The sequence below is a fragment of the Mustela erminea genome, chromosome 11, assembly GCF_009829155.1.
Source record: "Mustela erminea isolate mMusErm1 chromosome 11, mMusErm1.Pri, whole genome shotgun sequence".
Lineage (NCBI taxonomy): Eukaryota > Metazoa > Chordata > Mammalia > Carnivora > Mustelidae > Mustela > Mustela erminea.
This window is the reverse complement of record NC_045624.1, coordinates 56,279,419-56,298,440: the sequence shown is the minus strand read 5'-3', so window position 1 is coordinate 56,298,440 and position 19,022 is coordinate 56,279,419. Positions and strand designations below refer to the sequence as shown.

Below are 19,022 nucleotides of genomic sequence, written 5' to 3'. Positions count from 1 at the left end.
ACTTTCTTTGATGGCTGCCTTATTTATCATGTACTCATGGTATTCAGCACAAAGAATTTTCTTCACAAAAGTTGGTTGAAGAGCTTGAATTTTATATCTTCCTTTATGAATGTTTAAGTTGTACAAATCGCATTTCCAGCTGAGTTGAAGAATTTTCAAATGCCAGAGAGGTTCCCAGAACCTAAGTTTAAAAAAACTTTTGTTGCTGAAAATCTTTTCTTAGGCTCAGGATCCTCAGTTTTCAAATGTGGTTGATTTTAATTAAAGTTTAAAGAGAAAAAGAAACCATTGGAAAGATATTGGAACTAAATAATTCACTTCTGGTGAATAGGGAGTTTGCAGTTTGAGTTAATGGTATTCATTACACTGATTAAAAGCAGTGAGCCATTTTGCCCTTGTTTATTTTCCAAACCAGTGTTTTCAGTAATGGGGGTGGGTTGGTATTTGATGTTTTATCTGATGAGGTATTTACTGATGGGCTGCTTTGTCTTCTCTGCTTAAATTGATAACCACTTGAAAGGAACTTATCAGACAAAAGAACAACTTCTTTTCTGGAGCTGGACCATTTATTCCAAGTTTAGACAGTGAGAAAACAATTGAGTAGCTTTTATTGCCACCAGCTGTGCTATGGTTATTTGAACAAATGGAAGATTAAAGGAAATGTACAATCTCATTATATACAGCATTACCCAAAATCAGGATTCTTTTGCCTAATAAATATTGCATTTGTAGTTGAAGAACTTATAATTACTTAGATTTCAATTGCTGTGATGAGTTTGCTGCTCTTTGAAGGCTCATGTGGGTCTATCAAAATTGAATCTTCTAGAATTTCAGAGAAGATAATGCTGCAGGGTTTGTAGCAACTTTATGGTTGACTTGCAGATGTATGTATATATCTATACATATTATATATAATACAATATATACTTTAATATATAATATAGTATATTACAATATATAGTATAATATAATATACAATATAGTATATATTATTTATAATATGCATACATATTCTATAATGTATAAATATTATGTATTATATAACATAATAAGCATATATTGTATATAATGTATATATTATATGTAACATATATACAGTATTTAATGATAATTATATATCCACATACTACACACACACACATTCCAAAATAAACAACTTGAACAATAAAACAAACTCTTTAAAAATTACATCTCTCATCAAGAAGTTCCAGTGATTAATATGATTTGGCTACTCTAGGACTTTGGAAAAAATGAGAAGTGGGTGTTTAAATGTTTTAAGAGGTAATTTTCCAAGCAATTGAGCAGGTAGTTAAAAATACCTTGTTTTCATTTTCTTGCCTGAGATAATCCTAAACTCTAAAGGTCTGAAGGAGAGTAGAAGAAGCCACATTGAACAGAGTCAGGAATCTATGCTCCAGATGTAAAATCTTCACACTTGCCAGGCTTCAGGGTTCATTGATCAATATATGGAGTCATTGTATTTGAAATATGAACCATTGTGCCTCCTTGTCAAACTGGGAATGGCTTTTTGTGGTTCAGCCATTCTGTTGACCTAAATATGTAGTTTCATGGTAATTGTTCTTGTACCTGTTCATTGGTATAACTCATTAAATGTTGAGAAGAGATGAACTCTTCATTGAGACAGAGTTAGACTATAAGAAAGGAGTAGAACAGGGTTTTTGAACCTCAACACTTGCTGTATTGAACTTTTGGACTCGATAATTCTTTGTTGTGGGGGCTAGTTGTGTGCACTGCAGGATGGTTAGCAGTGTCTTTGGCCTCTATCTATACATGCTAGTAGCACTCTACTGCTACACTATAACAATGAAAACTGTCTCCAATTGTTGCCAGATGTCCTCTGCAAAATTGTCCCAGTTGAAAGTGACTATGATAGACAATGACCTCCTGGCAAGTGTGTTTGTTCTTACTCATCTCTGTGTCCTCCATACTTACAAAGGGCCTGGCATAGAGTTGGACTTGAATAAATGTTTGTATACATTTTTTTTTAATAGATGATTTAGGGAAGAAAGGTGGTTTATTTTTCTATCACTTTTTCTGCCATTAAGTTCCCATGTTATTAGTAGAACAAGCATGAAATAAAAAGATTCAGTGCTGCATTATTTATAAAAAGCAAATAAAGTCAGAAAAATATCTGAATGCCCTACTAATGTAGAAAATAGCCAAGTCATTATGGTGCATTTTTAATTTTTCTGTGGAATATTATACATTCATAACATGGGTCATGTACCAAATCTTTTAAATGACATTGTTTTTGTAAAAAGTAGTTTATAAACTTAAAGAATGATTTTTTGAATACATATGTATGTACACATACATGTAAATGCATTGTTTTTAGGTGAAAAGAAGAAGATGGGAAATGCTATCTTATTAGTCATGGTTGCTTCTGGCATTATGAATAGATTTTATGTGTACCTTCTGAATCATTATTGAACAATGCCTTCTTTTTCTTTGGTCTTTAGAAAAGCCAAATAAAATAGAAAACAGCTACGTTTGAGTGCATTTTGTATCTTCAAATTGGCATTTTGTTCAATTTTTAATGAAAAGACAAAAAAGTAAATTAAAAGCTTTACTTACTTTTTTTGAAATTAAGTTACTCAAATTTTCTTGTAATTGTGTTGATTTGATAAGAACAAATGTGGCATCAGCATTGATTTGCTATACTACACATAATCTGTAAAGAATACTTAGTGCATTTAATAATTATACAGAATGTTCAAGAAATAATTTCTGTGAAGTTTGTCTGAATTGCAAACATCCTTATGTACTATTGATCATCTCTCACCATTATTGCTTGCCATGATATGGTAAAACTTCCTTGTAGAAATTATAATTAGGGGAGGAAATATAGTTGCTGCAAGTGTATAGTATATGACTTTAAAAGAATAATGAAATCTGAGTTATTTGAAGCTCACATGTGTGACTGTATACCTGTATACTCACTTGGTATAGACGTGTATATTAAAGTGAGATTGTGTAGGAGCTATTTGTGAATTAATCCCAGCTTTCTTGTGTAAGTGCATTTTAGGTATGGACATGTTGTCTTGGAAAGAGAGGATCCACAGCTTAGAACATTAGTTCCCATTTCTGCCTCCTTGTCATCACATTGGACCAGAAAGCCCTTATATTTCAGGCTGCCATGTATTTTGAGTGAGAAGTCAACAAATATTTGATATTGGTTTCCCCTTTATTTTCCTGGATCCTAGAAATGCTGTGATCTGAACTTTTGTGCACCCTATGACTTTCCCTCAGGCTGAACACTTTGTTTTACTGCCTAATTCCTAAGTTTTCTTGAAGCCTTAGTTTAACAACACTTCCTCAAGATGGGCATTCCATGATGCCTTCTCTCTCGGGTCCCCAGTTGTACTCATAGCACCTCGCACTTCCCTTGTCATAACACTTTAATACAGAATGGTGAGTTCTTAGTTAACATCTGTCTTCTCCAGGAGCCCGTAAGCCTCTGTGAGACTGGGAGCCAGGCACATTCCATTTACTAATGTATTTTTAGAATGTATTAAAGTGCCCAGCATATAGACTAAATTTGATAAATATTTGATAAATCATTGAGTGACTGAACGAAGTAAGAAATCTAAATTCCAGACTTTGAGGGGGGACAGAGTAAAATGCATGAGAAACAATTCTCAGGTAATGTAGAATAGTGCATTTGCTGAACAATGACTGGGCGTCAAATGCTGTTTTTCTTTTACCACCAAAAGTTCTGATTTGGATTACATAGAACTTTGGAAATGTGAATTTTAGTAATGCAGTAAATTGTTAAAGAATAGCAGTGTTGCCAACATTTATTTATTTTCTTCTAAGATGAGTGCTAGCCATACTACAAGTATAGTTATCACATTCGGATCAAACATTTCCAGTTAAGAGAAGCATTACTTAAAAACCTTAGCAGTGTTGGGTGGGCACTTTTCACATCTGGAAATTAACACTCCTTTCAGTCTCTTGATTATATGTTAACCTTGTAAACATATTAATTGTTTCTTCATAGGAACATGTTTCAATATATAGGTATTTTAAAATACTAAATATGTACACAATATATTTAAAATTAAGTATTGTGTCTCTCTCTCTCTCTCTCTGTGTGTGTGTGTGTGTGTGTGTTATAGTAAAACTCCATCACAGAGTCAGTAAGATGTAAGGATAATTTTTTTCTACAATAAGTAATTTTATACCTCTTATTATGAATCATATTTAAAAAAATGTTTAAGAATGTTTCACCCTTGATTTTAGCTTTCTCTTCCTGATGTCTGGAATGTTACCTTCTGCAACACTTTCTGCCCGCCCTTAGTTTCTTCTGAAATTTGTCTCTAAAATTTTAGTTAATTCTTGTCTGAATTTTCCCCCATGTTAATTTTACCTTAACTGAAATTAAAACAAAATAATGCCCAATAGTATGTTTATGGTTTATCATTGTAACAGGATTTTATTTCTTATGTAAATATCTCAACATTTTTTCATTCATTGATTCATAATCAAAATGCATACAAGGAGCACTGAATGTACAATGAACGCTGGATACAAAGATCAAGACAATGTATTTCCATAGTTAGAAAATACAATTGAGGATGTCTGTAACATTTGGCACATGCTAAAAAAGAGCCTAGGAATAAATCGAATAAAAGATAAAAAATACCTTTTTGTACAAAGATGATCTTTAATGAAAGGCATTTGAGAAGATTTAAGTAAATAGAGAAAGATACTATCCTCATGAATTGAAATATTCAGTGTTACTAAATTTTTAATTCTCCTCAAATTGAGTTATGGAATTCTAATCAAGTACCCAACAGATTTTTTTATGGAATTCAACAAGCTGATTCTCAAATTTATGTGAAAAAAATAAAAGGCCAAGGAAAGAAAAGAGAGTCATGAATAAAAAGAGAAAAAATGGGAAGAATGGCATTATAACATATGTAGACTTCTTACAATACCCTAATATTATACATGATGCATAGCCAAATGGATTAGACCACATTGCCAAGAAAGCACCAATTTATATGTGGAGACCAGATATATGACAGAGATGTCATTGTTGATCATCAAAGAGATGAGTTATTCAATAAATGGTACTGGGATAAAAATTTGAATTTGTATCCCTACCTCATAAAAGCACAAAAGCAATTTCAAATGAATTAAGGATTTACATTTAAATGTGAATTTGGAAAATATGATACAGAGAATGGAAGAATTTTCTAGGAAAATACAAAACACTATCTCAAAGGAAAGGATTGATAATTATGAACAATAATTATGAATATTAAATTCGTTCAGTGAAAGAAAAAGAAACAAGTCAAAGACTGGGGAAAGATATGTGTGCCATAAATATGACAAATGATTAACATTCAGGATATCAAAAAGAAAAATAAGTAACCCAGGGAAAACAGGACAAATAAGAATAGTCAATTTTGATAAAATGAAATCAAAATGGCCACTAAACAACCTAAAGTCATGATCAGGGAAATGCAAATTGAAGCTACAGTGTTATGCAATTACGTACAACCATTGTTCTGACAAAATAACAAAGTTCAACAATACCAAGTATTGGTGAGAATGTGGAGCAGTAGGAAATTCTACCATACTGGGGAGAAGTGTAAATTAGTACCACTTATGAGAGCAGTATATTCGTTAAGTATGTAGTCAAGTTGTGTGCCTTATTAGGGCCCATCCAGCAATGCCACTGAGAGGTATATCACAGAGATACTCCTGTGTACACAAGACATGTACAGAAATGTTTATTTCAGCATTGTTCATAATACTGAAAAACTAGAATCAAAACCAAATATCCATCAATAGGAAAATGGATAAATAATTTGGGGTATTTTCATGCAATGGAATATTACATGTCTTTTTGATAATGAATGAGATAGGCATGTATAATCCTATAATCTCAAAAATATGTTTACACTGCTCTGTATTAAGATTACACACATATGAAATAAAATCAAAGGCCTGCTTACGAGTGACAAGAACTAAATTCTTTATGAAACTTGAAATGAAATTAATGATAGGCCAGGTGTGGATATTGAAAGGCTAACTTGTAGCATAAGGCAAGGGGAGTTCACCCAAGAGCAGGTGTGGACTTTGGCACAGTATTTCCTCTAACTGTACTTTTAAAATTCTTATGTGGAAACTTAGCAAAACAAAATCCTCTTACGTTCTGCAAATACTCTGTTGAATTTCTTGGGTAATGCATTCAGCGTGTATCAAGCTTTTTGATGTTATTTTAACATGTCTTTAACATGTTTTTTAAGTGTGGCACTTGAGTTTTCAGGGCTGTTCTGAGTTGTGATTGATCATTGTACATGCATTTTGAATAGGGACATCTGTCTCTGAAGCATATTATGTCTCCTGACATGCCATTTCTCAGCTTGACAGAGCACCTCTAGAGGGCATAGGTTTTAATAAGAGAGAATATGTGATTTTTTTTCCCATAGAAAGTGGGTGGTGTTACATTTTATAAAGAAATAATGAATAGTTGGAATGACAGCTTACCCAATTTACTTTTTTTATGAGCCAATTATAAAACCAGAAATAATGCTTATTCATTTAGCCTTTATAATATTCACTTCAAACGTTTTTATAGGAGAATATTTACTAAGTTTGGTCATAGTCCTAGCAGACAGTGACAAAAGTGGCTTCTTTGTCTTTTTCTCCTAAATTTTTCTTTTTGTATCCTTATTATTTTTCTTTTAGACCCTAAATGTCTTCTTGCATTCTATTATATGAGCAAGTTCACATTTTAAAACACTTTGGAAGGTTGTAATTTTTAAAAACATGTTATGGTTTTTTATTACTAATTTTAAATCTGTTTTGATACTATTATTATAGTCGTTCAATAATCATAGCGCAGTTCTAAAAAAAAAAAAAAGATACAAGGATGAATGAATGAGTTTTCTGTGGACTCTGCCCTTGAGGAGCCCTGACTTGAGTGAGAGAACTAGATAAAAACACCTCCATAATGATAAAATGGGAGCACTCAGGCAGAAGTAGGGATGATGGCCCGTGACATTGAAGAAGCAGGGATGAGCTCTCTTGAATGGGGTGACACTGACCAAGCTGACAGACAAGATAACTGATCTAAGTCTGAACAAGTGCATTTTTGGGGGCGCCTGGATGGCTCGGTGGGTTAAGCCTTTGTCTTAAGCTCAGGTAATGATCTCAGGGTCCTGGGATTGAGCCCCGCATCGGGCTCTCTGCTCAGCGGGGAGCCTGCTTCCCCCTCTCTCTCTGCCTGCCTCTCTGCCTACTTGTGATCTCTGTCAAATAAATAAATAAAATCTTAAAAAAAATATTTAAACAAGTACATTTGCCAGGAAAAAAAGAAGGGAAGGGCAGACAGGTGGAACACCAAGCCTACGTGGATAGAAGAGGGAAAGGTCTTGGCCAGTTGATGAAAAATGGGGACTTCCTTGTACATGGAGACCAGGTCTGTGCAGGAAATGACCAATAAATCTAGAAAGGTGGAATTTTCATTTATGAAAATTTAGTATTTATAGTCCTTTGCTTCCACTTTGCTTTCCTCTGCTATATTGCCTTGCACTACCCTCTACTCCAGACATTTCTTAGTCATTAGAGAGGAGTCACGGGTAGTTATATTTCCTACCTCATTTTCTCAGTACCTAACAACTTCTTTCAGTTGTCTTGATTTCCAGAGATGGGACTTAAATTTCAGTTACTGTGTTCAAAAGATTTCATGAAAGGTCCTACCCTTGATCCAACTAAATGATTGGCCAATTTTCTAACCAAAGAAAATGTTCATGGTTTAACAGGTCACCGATTTAAATTTCATTGATGAATTCTTCTCTTTGTTTGGTTAATATTGCTGGTTCTTGAGGATACATATTAAAAAAATGTTTATGATGTGTGCATTTATGGAACTAAAGTTTATGGTTATTTTTTTTTCCCAGTCTGTGTCACTGCACTTGCTTAACCCTACACTTGCAACATCCTCCAATTAGGAAGGAATACCACCTTGAACTTCAATTTTGTAGAAAGCTCCTCCTTTGAAGTGTTTTAATTATGACTTAACAGTTTCCCATTTCTGGATATTTTGGTAAAATTTTAGAGCATTTAGAAATCATATGCCATTCCTTTCAGTTACAAGAAATTATCCTTTTATTTCCATGATCCGTTAAATGGGTATTTTGGTACTTAAAACATGTCAGAAGATTAGCTTCGTGTCTAGAATGTTTGCCCTAAACAGCTTAAAGGCATGTGTTGTTTGTTCACATTTAGCAATGACTTTAAAAAATTGAAAAAAAATCTTTGAATGGACTGCTTTATTAAAATAATGGAAGAACTCAGTAGAGGAAGAACTCCCAGGGAAGAGGTTAAATAATATAAATAGCTCTGCTGAGAGTGCAACAAAGTTCTCTATTGTGCTGTTGCCACAGCAGCACCAATAATTCAAAACAAGGAAATGGAGTCTCATGTTTAATATAATACAGACTTTTCCCTAGAACTTCTGTGGTCTAGGGTTTTTCAGGGATTGGCATGTTTATCTACATATGTCTAAATTTAGATATGCCTTTTATGTAACATGGTAAAAGAGAAGTACTTAAAATTCTATAACATGCAGTTATTTCTTAAGTATTTTTGTTTGTTTTAAAATTGACTTTAAAATATCAGGAATTTTCCTGGTGAAGTAATGCCCGATATTGTGAATATGTGCATATGAAGAGAGACATAATCTTTTATGCATTTTATATATTCAATTCTAAAAGGTCACTTTGGAAGGTATGAAGAAGTGTTTGGTGTAGCGCAAGAGTGAAAAGTGATTTTTTTTTTTTTCTGTTGAAGCATTTTAATCCCGTAACAAGAGCCACCTCTGCTATAGGAGTGAGTATTCCATTCTGAAAGTCCAATCTGGAAACTCAGAAACATGGATGTAGAAGTTTTGAAGTTTTGAAGTAAACTTTATGTCATTTTAGAGATAAATTTGAAAGATATTGCACTGCTATCTCAGATATGTATAAAATTTAATTCACTGTAAGATAAAGAACAACTTAAACTCTGCCAGAATCATTCTAATAGAGTAAAACCTTATTTATAAAAAACATTCAAATGTAATATACTACATTTTATTAAACACATGTGACACAACATAGTCCAGATAGAGACTTCCTTTAGAATATGATTTTTCTTGTCCCTGTGTTAGCTATTTTGTCTCACTATCTGCCTACCTGGCTTTCATATTACCAATTTAACCCTTATTCTTACTAAAAAATAGTGGTTAGGCAATTCTGATTGTTATGGGATAAGAATAAATGAAATGATTAGGGAAATTTTTATGTTCTGATCTTCTCTACCCAATGACTTCATGATGAAGATGATGCAAAAAAATTGGTCAAATGTCTTTCCAGTATGAATGTGTGTTTTCATTTTACCCTTTTAATAAGGACAGATGTTGCCTAGAAGCTAGTTTTCTCAAAGGCTTAATTCACATTCTATGTGTAAATTGGCCAACTACTATTTTTTACACAAAAATTTTATTAAGGGATTATGATTCCATTTCACTTATGTTTTCTGTCTAGTGTCGAAAGGGGAATTCTCAGAGGCTTGAGAAAGTAATTGTGCATTAACCTTAAAAATGATCAAAAAGTTAAAAAGGAAGGAAAAGAAAAATATTCATCCATTCAGCAAATACTTGCTAAGGAAGTACCTCTGTTGCCTTTCTAGGCATTGGAGAGAAAGTATTAAAAATGTTGGGATAGCCTCATGAAACATACTTAAATCCTTAAAGAGGATTTCGTGATGATGTACTGAGATTTTCTAGTATTGTTATGACTCATTGCATTCATTCACTCATTCAGGCAATGCTTGCCTCATGAGAACATCAAAATTTTTATTATGTAACCTAATCTCCCTTTCTTCATCCAATTTTTTTTTCCAGTTTCTCAAAAGGAATAAAATTTTAAACATTAAAAGGTCTTCACTGTCATTGGAAAACAGAGTCAGGTTTATCCATTCTAGGATAATTCTTTCTTTTATTTTACCATTCCCATTCCAACCTCGATGCTTTATTTTTAGTGTGCCTGAGGAAGACCAAGTGTGAGATTGAAGAGCAGAGCTCTGTCTGTGAGTTTGAAACAGAGTCGCAGTCATGTCTGTATCCTGGAGGATAATAAGCTTTCTGTACGATGGCCATGTTGTACATGGTAGTAGTGAGCATCATAATTATTCATTGGCTTCTATCCACAGATTGTTCTCTAGAGGAGGGAAATACTGCATGAGCTTTGTGGCCAGTTTTCCTGTTCAGACACAGTATGCTTGGTGGAACATGTTTTTATAGGTACTCTGTGTAGAGAGAGAAAGGCTGACAAAGGTTTCCATGACTTTCAGTCTTCGAATGATGAAAACTGAGGACCTGGTGGAGGATTTCAAGAAACCACTTACTTAATTGACTCTCTTTTCAAGGAAAATGTATTTCAAAGGATAATGGCCTGAGATTTGACTCCAAAGCTTCAATGTAGATCAGAATTTCTTCAGGCTGAACTATATAGCTAATGCTCAATTACCTTAGCTTCTATTGAACCATATTCTAAACACCTTCTTTTGTAACCATCACCTTGTGCCGAAGTCTATATTTTTAGCCTTTAAGCAGAGCTCAAGCACTGTATTTAGACATCTGACTTGAAGACAAAAATTGCTCAGTGAGCAGAACAAATGTTCAGAAAATAACATTTCAAGGTTAGAGTTAGTGTCCTGAATAAAATTCCTTTTCTTCTTTTCCTCCCTACTGAATATAACATAAATAATGTACCCTGACTGGCTTTCAAGACTAAAAAATCAGAGAATAGGAGTGAACTTGAAGAAGAAAGAGGGAGTAATTAAAAATTGAAGGGGCTTCTGTTGAACTATTGTTTGCCTCAAACTAAGTATACATTTTATTCCTGATTCAATAGGATTATGGATCTTAAAAGGATTTAAAAAACCGTAAGGTAAAGCTTGTAGAAAAAGTGCCTGAATGAGCCTACAGCCACCTTAAAAAATATTGAAAGAACACACACACACACACACACACACACACACACACACACACAGTCATTATCATATCCTTCTCAGAGTAGAGAAGAGAAAACTATATAAATATTATTTATGCTTACTTGTAGTATTGTGGTTAATCGATTTTTAACCATTTACAATGTGCTGGCCCTTTCTGTAATTGACCTTGCTTAATATTCACAACAATTCTGTGAAATAGGCATTATTAGCCCCATTTTATAAATAAGAAAATAAAGGCCAGAGCATTTAATACCATTTCTAAGACATCGAGTTAGTGGTAGCATATTATGGATATTTCTTAGGAAAATTCTAAAATGGTCCCTGAGACTCCCTAGTCTTGAGAAATAAAAACAGTTTAATTCTTAGGGGAATAGACAGGAGTGAAACAACACAATTATTATTGTTAAACAAGACATTGCAAGGTCCCGGACCATTTCCAGAAAGGGAAGTCACATATTTGCACTGGGAGAAAGTTATTATCACTTGGTGGAAATTACTTTAAAGGAATGCAGGTCATTTGGCTTGTGTATGACTTGGTGAGGGACTTGTCCCTTTGTATCCCAGGAAGTAAAGGATATTGTAATTGCATTTCACAATGGGCCGGTAAGAAATGGGTCTGGGCACTACTTCCTTTTCGCTGCCTGGTACAGGGTATTATCTTCACTTAGTACAACACAGTCTCTGTGTAAACAGCTAGAACCCAGGACTGTTTTAAAGATCTAAGTTTCTCAACCTTGGAATAAGGTCCCGAAAGAAATGTTGGAAAATCTAGGTGGTTTTTAGGCACTGTATTTAGAAACAAATAAAGAACATGTGGAACTCTTTGACCCTTTTCTGATCCTCAGTGTTCTAATAGTCAAAGTACACTTTAACCCAGCAGAGGGAGGCATTCCATAGTAGGGCATAGTAATAACGTAAGGAGAGAGAGAGTAAATCAAAGGTGAGTAAAAGATTTATTTTTAAACTTGGTGGAACATGAAGTTTATGCCACAGAAAGTGTAACAGCCGGCTATTTTTTGTTGAACTGATTATCTGTTCCTCTTTGCAGAATGGGTTGCATTGTACAGTACACATGGCTCAAATGGCATCTTAATTAGTTCATTTAAAATTCTAAAGGTTAGCATTGCATTTTTATGCTGAGTGTTGTGTTGTTCTAAAACAGAGATTTTTAAGTACTAAAATTTAATTCCATTTAGTGACTGAGTCATTGACTCTTTAAGACCTCTTGGAAGTTAACACCATTATTTACAGGTCAGCCTGGGGAAATTCAGTGATTTGCTCAAAGGGAAGTAGTAGTAAAGGGCAGAGTTAACCATCTAAGACTTTGGATTTTCGAAAAGTATGAAAAACAAAGTGATGCCATACTTCAGTTTCTATGTCTGTGGAGTATTCTGCCCACCCCACTACCCTAGGCAAATGAGAGGTAGAAAAAACACTCCTGTGGGAGTTGGACTCATGTCTGGTCAAACCTCGTCTCATGTCATCAACTATACCACTTGGCCAATTTAACCAGCCTTCATTTTCTTAAGTACCACTATGGTGTTTTGTGTGTGAATAGAAAGAAGTATGGGAGGTTACCACATCAACAATGGTTATTTTTGTTGTACAGATGATGAGGCAGTTTTTACTTCTGTCCTCATATATTTCTTCTGTTATTTGATTTGACAATATATGACTTGTATATTAGTTAAAATCTTCCCTTTAAATTAAAAAAAATGTGAATTTTCTTTATTATTTACAAATTATATGTAAGATCTGCTAATTTTTTTTACTTTTTAAAAAAAAATTTAAATTTATTTTCAGCATAACAGTATTCATTGTTTTTGTACCACATCCAGTGCTCCATGCAATCCGTGCCCACTATAATACCCACCACCTGGTACCCCGACCTCCCACCCCCTGCCCCTTCAAAACCCTCAGATTGTTTTTCAGAGTCCATAGTCTCTCATGGTTCACCTCCCCTTCCAATTTCCCCCAACTCCCTTTTCCTCTCTAACTCCCCTTGTCCTCCTGCTATTTGTTATGCTCCACAAGTAATTGAAACCATATGATAATTGACTATCTCTGCTTGACTTATTTCACTCAGCATAATCTCTTTCAGTCCTGTCAAAAGTTGGGTATTCGTCTTTTCTTATCTTTTTTTTTTTAAATAGTATTTTATTTATTTATTTGACAGAGATTACAAGTAGGCAGAGAGGCAGAGAGAAAGGAGGAAGCAGGCTCCCCGCGGAGCAGAGAGCCCAATGTGGGGTTCGATCCCAGGACCCTGGGATCATGACCTGAGCCGAAGGCAGAGGCTTAACCCACCGAGCCACCCAGGCGCCCCGGTATTCGTCTTTTCTGATGGAGGCATAATACTCCATAGTGTATATGGACCACATCTTCCTTATCCATTCATCCAAAAATATGGAACGCTTCACGAATTTGCGTGTCATCCTTGCACAGGGGCCATGCTAATCTTCTCTGTATCGTTCCAATTTTAGTATATGTGCTGCCGAAGGGAGCACAGATCTGCTAATTTAAACTTTTTTTTTTATCCCCATTAAACACTGGACAAATGATGGCTACATGAAGCATGAGACTCTGGGACCATTTCTGTGTCATTTGTTTCGATTTTTGGCTCAGAAGACATCATCTCAATTATATATTTAATTGTGTGGTTTTTTTTTGTTTTTGTTTTTGTTTTGTTTTTTTGCCAATTCTTGGTTATTTCATCTTCTATTATAGTAACTGCAGAGAACAAAAGCATGTTTTGTTCTCATTCGGAATCTAATTTATTTCATAATCTTCAAAAATTTGGTTTTTTAAGTTGTCTGTAATTTTAAGATTACTACAGGTGAACTATCTGGAGTCCAAAAAAAAAAAAATCTTTTTATATGCTAGACATTGATTTTGTAGTCAAAATTATCTGTAGTTAGTTCTGGTCTTCCATTTACCAAATACGAGACTTTGGTCAGTTTACCAGGCTTTGGGAAAATTAGTCTCCTCATCTGTGAAATAGATGGAAGAAAACTTAACCCTCAAGATTACTGAGATCATTAAATGAGTTAAAATTTTCAAGTGTTTGGTATTATGGAGACTAGATGAAGATGGATTCCTTTCTCATTCACTTGATTTAAATTCAACACTCACTATTACTATTATCCCAGGTAAAAATTTGCTTATTCCTTTTGCAATAAATTGGGTGTAGATTTTAGCAGTCTGTTTTTAAGAGTAATTGAATTGTGTGGAGTAGCTAAGATGACCAGCTGAGACATTAACATAACATAACACATTGACATAAAGTTGATTTCACCCTAAATTGTCTGAGTTGCCAGGCAAGCTTCACTTTATCAAGGAATAAAATGAGAAATCCACAAAGCCAAAGTAACAATAAAAAAATACTTTTGAAGCCAAAAGACCAAGTAAAGGCTGCTGTGATAATGGAGAAGATTCTGATATTCATGAAAAGTACTGCACAATTTTTTGATGTCTTCAGACTTATGAAATATTTTTTCCTGATGCTCAAAGTAGAAAAGTTGGCCAAAAAGAAAAGGTAAAAAGAATATAAAATTTATCTGTAATTATACCATCCAGAGAGAATTATTCTTCACATACTGGGCTTTTAGTCTTTTTCTCTTGAATATGTGGATACATTTTATGTATAAGGTGGAAGGCTGTGAATGGAGTATGTTTGTGTTCCAAGATAGTACTACACCGATGTTTTTGTATCCTTTTTACCTAACATTGTATTATAAACTTTTTAGCATCATTAAATATTTTCAATATCTTAATTTGTCGAAGTTGTATTATAATCTGTCATGTAATTATACCCTAATTTCTTTTATTATTCTCCTTATATTGGGCATATAGAGACAATTTGTGTCCAACAACATTTTAAAATAACGGTGTAATGGAAATTCATTTACATAAATCATCATTTCACATCTTTTTTTCCCCCTTAGAAATGATTCTTAGAGTCACTCCCAAAAAGCATGAACTTTTAAAAAGATTCTTGATATACTGTGACAATTTTTTCCTCCAGGGAGGGTTTACCAATTTACATTCCTATCAGTAGTATAGAGAATACTCTTCACCTCATATGCTTATCATCATCTTATATTAGCCTCAACTGAAAGTAAAAATGTTAATCTTTCACAATCTACATTTATTTGATTATTCGTGAAGCTGAATACTGTGTGTCCTATTTACTGAGGAATACACACACACACACGCACACAAACACACACCCCCTCCCAGCAAGTATTAAATATATTATATTCAATGGCAGTTTTAAAAAATTTTATTTCAATATATGTCAGTAAGCAAGATCTTGTCTAAAAATAATCACCTTAGCAGCAAATTTAGTCAAATGCTTAAAGCATTTTTAAAGAGACTACATCTGGCATGCTTTCCTCAGAAAGACATGCTGCATGATACTATTCTTATGAGATTTTCATATCACCTTTTATGCTGGGCAAGTGGTAACTGTTGCATTTACCCTGGATTCCCCCACAGTGTTAAACTAGAAAACTTTCAAACCTGCAAACATCTGCTTTTGTCATCAAAATTGAAATACGTAACTGAAAGGAAAGTTCTAGTTCACAAACTGTATAATCTTCTGATTCTGCAGAATGGAAATGAATAAACTTGAAAACATATTTAAAGACTGAAGCTCTAGTCAGCATATAGCTGAAGACTGGAGAAAGGGTGAATTTCCTTTCAAAGTAAGCACTGGCATGACTCTACTCTCTAACAAGAAAAAGTAACATTTCCAAAAATTGGATCATCATTTCCACACAGATTTCTATGATTCTAAAAGTTCTTTTCTATACAGCTTGGTGGTACATTTTTATAAATTCCCCCCAAACCAGTAGTGATTGCAGAATTTTGAGTGTGTATACCTGAGCATTTTAAATGGTCTTACTATGTATGATTTTTCAAGATCTTAGCTTATTCTTCAAGGATGTCATGTTTGGTCCCTAAGAGGACCAGATTTGAAATGTTTCTAATTTGGGAGAAAATAAGCTTTTACTTGAGGGAAAAATAAGGTCTAAGTCTTCAACAGATTGAAGGATAAACTGGCTTATAAAGAAGAGGTGTATTTTTTTTTTAAGATTTTATTTATTTATTCCAGAGAGAGAGAGACAGAGTGAGTAAGAGGAGGAGCAGAGGGAGAGAGACAAGGAGACTCTGTGCTGAGTGGGGAACCTGACTTGCGGATCAGTCTCAGGACCCTGAGATCATGACCTGAGCTGAAACCAAGAATCAGACTGTTAACTGACTGAGCCACACAGTTGCCCCAGAAGAGGGTATTTCTTAAGCCTTAGAAGAAGTTAATAAAATAATTTTATTGAATTCAAACATGACTTAGCTTCTAATATTAATTTTATTTGGGCACATCCTTCTCCTGATTTGCAGGCAGCTTAATTTTTATATCTGGTCTTTAACCAGCACTTGACGTGGAGCAGAATTTAGTATTTGAGAGGAATTTTATTTGTTTGTATATTTTAACTGTGGTCCTTTCTGATTGTGTTCAAAGAAATTTTCATAGCTACTGTCCTCTAATGTTTTAAAACTAAGTATACTTTTGGTTGCTTATTACTTATTATAAAACCTTATGTGTTCATTTTAGAAAAATTAATCAGTAGAGAATTTCTGTTAACATGTTGGCAGATACTCCAGAGTCAGTCCTATATAAGTCATGTATAATTGTTTTTACAAAATGAGATCAAAGGGCTTGGTCACCTGCTTGTTACACTAAATATCATATCTTGGACATTATGTATTTTATAAATGTTGCTATTTTTCTAATTGACCAAGTAGTTAATGTTAGAGATCATGTTAGCCTGTAGAATATTTGTGTATGATCCTAAGAGTGTTACGAATCTTGTGAAATGAAATTTCACCTAGAAATCTAGATGTCCAGGGGCACCTGGGTGGCTTAGTCAGTTAAGCATCTACTTCTGGGTCAGTTTGTGGTCTCAGGGTCCTGGAATCGAACCCTACTCGGGCTCCCTGCTCCGCTGGGACTCTGCTTCTCACTCTCCTTTCTGCAGCTCCCCCTGCTTGTGCTCTCTCTCTGTCTCTGTGTCAAATAAATAAATAAATAAATAACACCTTAAAAAAAAAAAAAAGGAAATCTGGATGTCTACTTTCTCTTGAAAGATGGAAGGCTCTGTACTACTCATAATCTCTGGGTCACAGTGGATAGAAGCTGATGGTAGCCCACATTACCTAATTTGTGGTCTTTATTTAATGTTTCCTTCACTTCTTGTTGTTCCTGCCTGACTTCTGAAGCAGGTGAGTTTGCCAAGGATAGTGGACTTGCTAGGGTGGTAGTTTTTAATGAGGTTGCCCTGGTCTCTAAGGCAAGGGACAGAAAATAATGGGAATGTTTTCTAGATGCCACAATGTTCAAAGGGTGCTTCTAGTATTTAGTAGGGCTAGTCTCATGGATGTGAGGGTTTGGTAATATTAGGGACATTGCTACACGTGGAAAAATTTTTGTGTTATGCATTTCAGTTATTTCTTTGGATCGTGGGTGAAACACCTGTTTACAATTATTTGAGCCTAAAAAACAAAAATAGGCTGCACATATAAAAACTCTTTTATTCCATTTTGGTATACACTGATTTTCTAGGACTACAACTATCATATAATTTCACATTTTATTATTAGAGGCTCTATGATGAATTGTTCGCCATTTGGAAAATCATGTCACTGACAACAACATGGCTAATGGTATTTTCACCAACATACACAGCTCTATCTGTATGCATTTGTAGTTCCCTTGTTCAGTATTGAAAAAAGGAAAGTTCATGCTCCTTTGAAATATTTTATGAATAAGGAATAGTTCTCAGCTCCTACAAGGAATAGTAATCATTTTTCATGTTTTCTTTATGTCCGTGGTCTGCGATTTGCCTTAGCATGTTATCTGGATTTCAGTTAATCTTATTTTTTCCTTTTACTTAATGTGCTATTAAGTCTGATTCATTGCTTCTTGTCTTAACACTGGATTTTATTCTCATGCTCACTCAACTGTCCAGTCTTTCACTTGCCTACTTTTCTTGTAAGACTACTTCTTATTACATCTCTTCATCTGGATTTACTCACAGGGTAGTAGGGCAAACATTGGAGGACTTCTGAGACGTGTAAAGATTCATGTGTCAGAGCTCTTTATTGATTTTGAAAAATATGCTGAATAGAGGTTGGATTTAGAATCTATGAGTTTCATTTTAGGCTAGCAAGAGAGCATTGCAAAATACTTGTTTTAAATGGGAGGGGCTTTGTGCTTGATGAGCTTAGTGCTCTGGGTAGGCATCAGGATGTATGTAAGTCCTAAGGAGGCTTACAGTCTTCTAGAAAGATACTACATAGAAATACTCCAGCATTAGACTGAGAGGATGATGAAATATGCCCTAGAATTTCAGAGGGAGGCAGGTTGGTATGTTTGAATGGAGAAAGGCTTCTGGAAGAGGCTGAAGAATTTCACCTCAATATAGAAGCCTGGGAAGGCTCTTTTTTGAGAAAGAGAGTTAATTCTCTTTTGCTCAAGAGTTCTGTGTCTTTTCCTCTTCCTTCCTTGAAGATGCAGAAGCTACACATGTAAGTGAGAGAGTCATGGATGTGAAATGTTGATTTTAGGTATTTTCTCCTCCTCTTAAACTCAGATACAAAGATATGACCTTGAGGGCCTAAACTATGCAATTGTTGCTTTTCAAGGAACTTGTAGCTGGCATCTCAGAACAAGGCATGACTAGTATTTCACTTCAGTCTAGTACATTTTCTTAGCTCTAATTAGAAAACAAACTTACGGAGATGGAAAATAAATTCAATAGCTCTCCAAAGTTTTTCCTTTCCTTTCCTTGTTTGATTAGGTGAGTAGGGGGAATACTAAGAAAGGAGAAATGACTGCAATGAATTGCTAGCTTCCTTAGCTTCCCTTAGTTTACCAAATTTCACTCTTCTTGCATCTTGTATCACCATCACCACATGTGATTATATAA

General features: G+C 34.4%; 1 protein-coding gene and 1 non-coding gene across 12 annotated transcripts in view; one reads left to right on the top strand and one right to left on the bottom strand.

Annotated features, from left to right (window-relative positions):
• HDAC9 (histone deacetylase 9) overlaps positions 1 to 19,022 on the top strand; it is a 923,925-nt gene that overhangs the window by 175,333 nt on the left and 729,570 nt on the right. The window lies entirely within an intron of this gene.
• On the bottom strand, positions 13,435 to 13,541 carry LOC116569722. The gene has a single exon (XR_004277153.1). It is a non-coding gene; the product is annotated as a U6 spliceosomal RNA (small nuclear RNA).